At 39.3% G+C, this 8300-nt stretch overlaps 1 long non-coding RNA gene across 1 annotated transcript; it reads right to left on the minus strand.

The window, feature by feature from the left end:
* Positions 1–1618: 1618 nt before the first annotated feature.
* LOC121327600 lies at positions 1619–7872 on the minus strand. The gene is made up of 5 exons (XR_005951582.1): positions 6805–7872; positions 5594–5745; positions 3178–3315; positions 2963–3079; positions 1619–1746 (listed from the first exon to the last, which is right to left on the minus strand). It is a non-coding gene; the product is annotated as an uncharacterized LOC121327600 (long non-coding RNA).
* Between the last annotated feature and the right edge of the window lie 428 nt (positions 7873–8300).

The following is an 8300-nucleotide window of genomic DNA, read 5'->3' on the forward strand; positions in this document are numbered from 1 at the left end:
CATCTTCAGAGCTTTCTTTCAGCAGTTCCGGCTGATCAGTAATCACCTTGAAACTTTCTTCTGTGTTTCCATGTACGCCTGAAATTGTGGGAGAGCTCGGTTTTTTCTCCTCCACCAGTTCACCCGAGTAATCTCCACGGAGCTTTCCTTTTTGTAGGGCAATAACTACCTTAGCCCTCTCTTCCATATGTTCCTGTAGCTTTGAAATTAAGAGGGAGCTCTGGTTTTCTCATTCTCCAGTTTGGAAAGATATTGCTCATGCTGAATGTTCTCCTCATGCATTTTATCCACCTGACCCTAAAGTTTTGCTTCCAGTTTCCTAATCTGGTTGAGAAGCTCATCGTTCTGTCTTTCCAGAACTTTGTTTTCCTGTCTCCAGTTATTTGTGGTTGTCTCCAATTATAAGTCACTTTCACCTTTTACAGCTTCCAGCTTCTGTGCAAACTGAACTTGATTCTCAGCCAACCTGAGATTTTCTTTAGTTTGGCATTCTCTTCAGATACTTTTTGTATCAGACCATCTTAAGCGTAAGCCGGTTTCCAAATCTGTCTTCTCATTTTGCAAACATTGTACTTCAGCTTCAAGGTTAAGAATACTTTATTTGAAGGGTTCTATATTTGTTTGAGATTCTATATTCCATGCTGGAGGTTCTGTGTTTGGAGTTGGAGACTCCAGCATCATAAAACTATGAGACCCATGAGCACAGTCACTGCGGATAGGATTGTTGTCCATATTGTTACAATCAACAGCTACAATTTTTATGACTAGCGAAATGAAGTATGACTTGGTATTCTACATTTTGAGGTTTACAAGCACCAGTAAGTCAGGTTGTGGGTGGGTTACTAAAGTCTCCTTGTGGGTTGAGGGAGGTATGTCTAAATTGCCTTGGTGATCTTATTTTTTTAAATTTGACTCTATGGAAAATGAAGGAATTTATTAATTCAATTGCTTCAATTCACGTGAATACTGCATACTGTTCTGTCAATACTGTCAGACCTAAATACAAAGATGTAGCAGGGCAGAAAAGCCCTGTGTGTAAATATGGAGCAAGGCACAGCCCTGCATGTATAAGTGTGGCAGGCAAAAGCCCTACCTGTATATTCACTGTGTGTGTTAGGATTTTGTAGTCTACAGGAGGGGTGTCATGGTCGAAGGCTTACAAACTACAGGACCCAGAAACCTCTAGGGCTGAATGGGGAACACCTGGGTGCATGCAAGGGAACTGTTTAATGGAATTATTGAGTCTTTGTAATTATTGCCATGTCCATGTGAATACAAGTTGTCTTTGTGTTGGTGGTGGGTGTACAGAAAGGAGGTACGTGCAAGAGAGCTACAAGAAAGAATTAAAAGTAAACAATTGCTACTCGTGCTGGAATGACCAGCACAAAACTTGTTTTGGTGGAGGTATTTTTGTATTCAAGATTCGTTTTGGTTCAAACTTTTATTTTGGCTCTGTGAGCTGTTTTTGTCTGTCTGTTTGATTTATTTTTTAATGTAATAAATACACGTTCAGCGCATCAAACCGCAGTATTTGTCAGTGTGAACTTCCTGGTCTGGTGATGTCACCACTCAGCCTTCCTGTCACAAAAGCATAAAGTGATTCAACAACTTGCCTGCTCTAAACCCCCACACCAGACAGCTTGCATGACATCTGCAAAGGCAAACGAGTTGTTTTCCAAGAAAGGGAAAAGAGTTGGCTCCAGCAAAACCTGCTCAGGTTTGTACTTCCATATTGTTGAACCAATGCTGTAACAAAATTGAAAAAAAAAAAAAAAAGCAAGGTTAAAAATATTTCTATTAAATCATTTCTGGTTTCAAAAGCAAACGCACCCAACAAATTCCATCACAGGCACACCTAGATATTACCCTGATATCCTGTAAAATGCCTTTAGTGTTCTGAACACCTATTCCCTTTGGAGGCGACAGGTGGGGTGCGGTTGTACACTTAAGCAAATAATTATCATTATAACAGATAAAGATCAGTTTGAATTGCTGTGACTACAGAAATATCTGTGGTGGGCAGAAAACAGGAAGCTGAACTGGCACTTAGGGCAATTCAAAAGAAAGAAACAATAATAGTTTTTTTTTTTTTTTTTTTTTTTTTTTTTTAAATGTGATATATTAGTGATGAGTTTCTTTTAATGCTTGGTATACAAAAACTGTATATTCTATGCAATATCACAATACCAGACAAAGAAATGTACTTGCTAACTGTAACTAGCAGATATTAAACATATCCTGCTTGAAATGGTAACTGCTTCCTTGATGCACTATATTAATGGGGTCTGAATTGCTTTGTTAGATAGACCAAGTATAGTCTCCTCTCTGAAAACGATGTCCCCAGTCTCACGGAAAACAACGGTATTACGGTAACTTGAGACAGCAAAATCAACTCATTAAATTGCTTAAATTGATTTGATGCTGCATTTAAATAAAGCATTTTTTTCAGTGAATAGAATACTGTCAGCCAATGAGACCTGAAAGTTAGTTTTTTTATGTAAAATGTTGATACGCAGTTAGAGATTTTCAGGTGATGAGTAGTTTCCTTTCTAAAAAAAAATGTTTGCATGTTATTTTTCATGTATAATGTAATAATGTGTTGTTTCATTACAAAGCTGAGTCTCTAACGTATATCTTTCAACAGAACAATTAGAAATTAAGGAAATCACTTTCCTTGTGTTTTTTTGTTTTAACTGCTCAAGTACTTTTGTCTGTTACTTTGTGTGTGCGCGCCTATCCATGTATGTGTGTGTGTGTGTATATACACACACACACACACACACACACACACTTCATTTCTGTTATACTCTACAGTACAAAGTTACATTGATCAAGTATCAAATGACATTCATCACAGCAGAGTTATCAACAGTGTAATGTTCTTCCTGTTTTCCAGAAGCTCCTTGTTCTCCACAGCATGCTGCAGCCTGTCACGCATCTCACTCTTTTCTCCATGGCTCACCTCTTCCCTTTCCAGCAAACTGGAAGGTGGTCATCCTGGTCATCTCTGTATCACACTATGAATCCTTGGGTTTTCCTGGAGGCTGCTGCGCCCGAAGTGTGCCTCTCCAGCAGGGCCCTGAGGAGAGCCACAGTGGTCGTGAGATCGATCACGTCTTTCTCCAGCTTGAAGACCTGGCTTTGAAGACACTGCTCCCTTTCCTTTAGAAGCCTCACCTTGTGCTGCAGCTTCTGTTTGTAGTGCTCAAAATACTCAGACTGCTTCTTCAACTAGTCTTCATTTATTTTGACCTTGTCCTGTAGAGAGTCCTTCTTTTCCCTCATGGCCCTGTCTGATTGTTCCTTTTCTGCTGCCTGTAAAAATATAAAATAACAAAATATCTCATTTCTGCTACACAAATGAATGTGTTATATAGTGTAATAGTCAGGTTTGTATGTAACAGGCAATGTTACTGCTGTTAAGGATACTGCTGACCCCTGCAGGTGAGAAAATGTAATGTAAAAATATGACTCTAAACACCACTTGCCCAGGTGAATCAATCCTTTTGTACAGTGGTAAGAAAATGTCCCAGGTAGCATAGAACAAAGGCAGGAGATAGTGGACAATTCCAGTCTGCCCTGTTCTGTAAATATATAGAATGCTTCTGCCTTTCATGCTAGTAAATCAGGCATCTATATTTTAGTACTACAGTCATCAAAATAATAAATTAGTTGTGGTATTGGAACACCAGTAAATGGACAAAGAACAGCATAAAGAAGGGCTTAAGTTTTTTATTTTATTTTTGGTGGAAGTGCTAATCTACCTTGGACATCAGAAAATTGTTGGAGGTCCAATAGTTATTCCAAATATATTACTCTGAAAATGCACAATGATGAACTAAATATTTAAACATATTTCACTGTTTTCAGTACAGTCCGACTGTGTGTGTGTGTGTGTGTGTGTGTGTGTGTGTGTGTAAGTATGTTATCAGATTAAGCAAAGGTTTAAACTGTATGCTGGTAACACAATGTGCTAAATAGAAATATATTGATTTGATAAATGCTGAGAATTAGCAAGCCCTTACCATTGCTCTTTTCTCCTCATGTAGATGATGACGTTTCTGTTCTTGCCCTGGTCTGGTGGTAATGGGTTGCTATTATATATTATAATATCGGTTATCTATCTTAGCCAGGAGGTTCTTTTCAGACATCTCCAGTTCTTTTATTCTGAGGAGTGAATCCAGAGCAGCCATACATTAGGACCACCTGTATCTAGCTCTGGTCTAGTTCCTGGTTTTTTTTGAAAAGCAGAAAAAACGAATCCATGGTCCCTTAAGTACATTCAAAGTGTTTCTTTTTCATTTTGGAAATTAAGATAAAATTCTCTTATTTGAAAAACTTAATTAAAGACTGCTGGTGCAAAGATTGAGATGAACTACATACACACAGTGCTATGACCGTTTGCCAATACACACAAATCAATCTTCAAAACATGTTTAAAATAAACAGTTCAACAAATGGTCTCTCTTTTTGAATACATGTTGACTTTGCACACATGGACTCTGAACTAGGCCAAGATATCCAATTATTATTAAGACTGTGCGTCTGAACCTGTTATCAACACCACTTGAAGCATTGTGACAGCGACAGAATGATTTTCGGTGATAAATCTCCCTCCTGACCTGTGAGGACGCAGTGTAAAAGGAACAGAGTGCCCTGGACTGCATGGCCTGACAATTAATTCCCAGGGTTAGGTGGAAGTCAGCCATCTAGAAAGGGGCACAGCTCCAGTACATTAAGTCATCGCCCCAGAGGGCAACCGCGGATTGGAGGAGAAACGGCTGCACTCACTAACCAAAGGGGCGTGATGAAGGTCCAAACAGGGGACGTGGCTAGGTGATCTGTTCCTTTGTTTATGGTTAAGAGAACGCTAAAGGACAAACAAAATATTATCATGAGTGTTTAGTGTTTGTTTTTTTGGGTTGTTTTTTTGTTTTTAATTTAGTCGTCTCTAATTTTTTTTACCCCAATTTAGTGTGCCCAATTATTATCGGAAACCTCAGCTCGCCGCTCGCACCTGCGATCCCCAGGCTATAGGGCACATCCACGTGGGGTGCCTTTGCTGGATGTACCACTCGGGAGTCCAAAGCGTTTGTTTGTTTTGTTGGTTCTAACTGTACTGTTTGTTATTTATTAGACGACTAACACAATCCGGAGTTGTCGATTAAGGCCCGCACAAACTCGGACAACACTGCACTGCTCATGGATAAACTGTATTTGCACCACTAGCACTAATAGCACTCACCCTGGGCTTGGACTCATGTTTCCATATTGTGTGTGAGTTTAAATACTGTGCTTATTATTTCAGGACTGAACCCTGTGTTTACTTAGCTGAGCAGTACACACAGTTGTGTATTTATTTATTGTTTACTGTTGCCATCAGTATTACAAATTAAAACCACCATTTCACCAATACTTTGTTGTTTGTTGTTATCTTGAACAATGCATCACCTCTACACCTGATCATGGTACCTTGCCACAAGCATGCATACAAACAATTTGCTGCTGGGAAATAGCAGGAGTAAATAGATCCCCTACCCTCTTGTCAATCATATAAAGCACCACAAAAGAACAAAAACTCCTGCTTGTTTACCTCTTTCTAAGTGCTGCCTCTGAGAAGCTGCTGGCTTTGTCTCTCAGACTGTGCTCCAAATCCTTCACCTGCTGATCAAGGACCTGGAGCTCCTGGTGACCAAGCTGGATTTCAGGCAGTTGGCTCCTTTCAATCCTCACCTCTTCCATGTCCTGGAAAGACCAGGAAGTGCTGACCTTAATATTGACATTCAAAACATCGGCTGCTTCAGGGCAGAAAACAGCAAACTGATAACAAACCACACAGAGCTGCTGAAGTCTTCATCAGTTCAATTGTACTAATGGAACTGTATTGCCTGCATCCATGCCATGCTATTTTACATTACAGTTTGTGAGCTGTTTATGTATTAAGCCCAAGGGTAGACAGTATGGCTCCCCTTTGTTTAGTGAACATGCATATTATTGATGGTAGAAAAGAGACAGTTGTCTGTTATTGGGTGTACAGACATGCAATATGAATGAGATTCTCAGGTTACCCATTCGTCTATAGATAGGACTGCTGATGAATTCCTTTACTTTCAGTACACATTTTCCTAAGAATGTTTACTGTCTTGCTTCAGATCATGCAGCTTAACGTTAGTGTTGGAGGGATTACAACTAACAAAAAAAATAATTCATAAATTGTACCTGTTGTGCACTTTCAAAATGTGACGTGCAGTTTTTGAATCTAAAACACATACTTAGGAAATATAATTGGTACGATACTGGGTTAAATAAAGCAGTTTGCCTCTCTTCCTTTCCTGTAATCTTGCACTAGGTTATTTCTGCTGAAGTTGTCCTCACCTTTCAATGCACTCTTTCTCATCATAAACCACCCAATTGCTTCCCTTAAATGACGGATATGTTTTGCAATCGGTGACATGTTTGGACCCGGTACACATTACATGCACTAAACCTCTCTGGGTCAACACTCAATAGTAAGATATTAAGTTTGTTGTGTTATTAACAAATAAGAAACTGACAAATGTACTTGGTCTACACCATTAATCTATACACATGCATAGTTATGTTTCACTTGCTGTTTTAATCAAATGGTGTTTAACATCTTTCAGCAGGAACCATGAGATAAAAACACAACATATACTTCTACTGAGAATGAATCAACAGTAGTAACATCATAAAACAAACCAGCTAACCACAACACAAAAGACTGAACTCACAGTGTGTAAAGGTAAAAATATCAATATCTGATCATCATAAACAGTCACATACCTCTTCCAAGTGTTTTCTTCTTGACTGCAGCACTGCCTCCTGCTCTTGCATGCTTTGATGTTCATATATTTAACGCACAACTAATTTTTCATGTTGTTGGACATCTGTTCTTGTTTGGATATCATTGTCTCTAACGATATCACAAGCTGGGGCTTTTGTGATAGCTGGGGGTCAAGCACTGTATTGCCGAGCTGAAGTGCAGCTTCTTTGTTTCAGTATATACTCCTTTTCTTCTAATGATTCAAAACTGTTGCTTCAACTTTTGATAATTGTCCTCGAAGTTTTGCCCCTCCAGGTTTTGTCTCTCCTTCAGCAAAGCATTTTCCCTGCTTTCAAACTCCGATGTTAATCAAAGTTCAGACAATAAGCTTGCCATTTCCTCATCTTTCATGAGACATGGCTCCAAGTTCACAGTCTTTTTCTTTAAGTTGCCACTCATAGTTTGTATTTTTAAACTCATGTTTGTTAATGACCTCCTTCAGTTGCTTAATTTCGACCCTTGCTTCCTTTTCATGTTGTTCATACTTAGAGCACTTTACCTTCCACCTATCAACATCATCACTAAGCCCACACTGCTTGGTGTCCAACTCCAGGTTGCAGTAGGATAACCTTCCTTGGGTCTCCTCCATTTCCTTAAGTAGATGTTGTTTACTAGCTAACCTGTCCTGCAGCTCTTGCAGTTTCATCTCTCATACTCAACAGCTTCTCCATGCGTGTAATCTTATCTTGCCCATTCTTTGAGTTGCCTTTCTCCATATCTTCAGTAGGTCTGCAGCACTTTGTTTTTCTCATGACGCTTTCTTTCCAACTCCTTCTGCTGTCTGAGTTGCTCCTGTAATTCCCTCATCATTTCGTTGAGGTTATCAAGTTTCCCTGTCAGTCCTTTAATGTTTCTATCTTTCTGGTTAATTGCCATTTCGTACTTGGTTTTCATGTTGATGAATATTCCAACTTTGTCTCTCAGAATCCACTACTGTCCAGCTCCTCTCAAAGTATCTCAATTTCCATCAAAAGCTCCTGAGGAGTCTGGCATTTCACTCTGGTTTTCTTCTTGATTCATTGGCTGAAGCACAAGGAACCTTTTCTAAGACTTTTAATTTTATACTTAAGCTTATTCCTCCTTTTTGCAAACTGTTTTCTCTCTTGAACAGAACCTCCCAGTCCTTGATGGCTTTCTCTAGTTGTATACACTGCTTCTTGAGTTTTGCCTCACTGCTGACCTTTTGCTCTAGTTCAACATTCAACTAGTCAACTTTGGCCTCAAGGAGCCTTTTTGAATCATTGATTTCATGAACATTTTTAACCAGATCACTGTTGGCTGTTTCAAGCTAAGATTGCACAATGTACCTCTGTGATTTCACTGATCAGCTTCTTAATCTTCTCCACATGCTCTTCCTCAGAATTTTCTCTCTGCTGCTGAAGTTCCTCCGCCTGACTGTACCTTTCCTGAAGTCTTCTTCCAACATCTTCCTTTTACTTCACTAGCTGGTCCATTT

This window comes from Polyodon spathula, chromosome 2, assembly GCF_017654505.1.
Source record: "Polyodon spathula isolate WHYD16114869_AA chromosome 2, ASM1765450v1, whole genome shotgun sequence".
NCBI lineage: Eukaryota > Metazoa > Chordata > Actinopteri > Acipenseriformes > Polyodontidae > Polyodon > Polyodon spathula.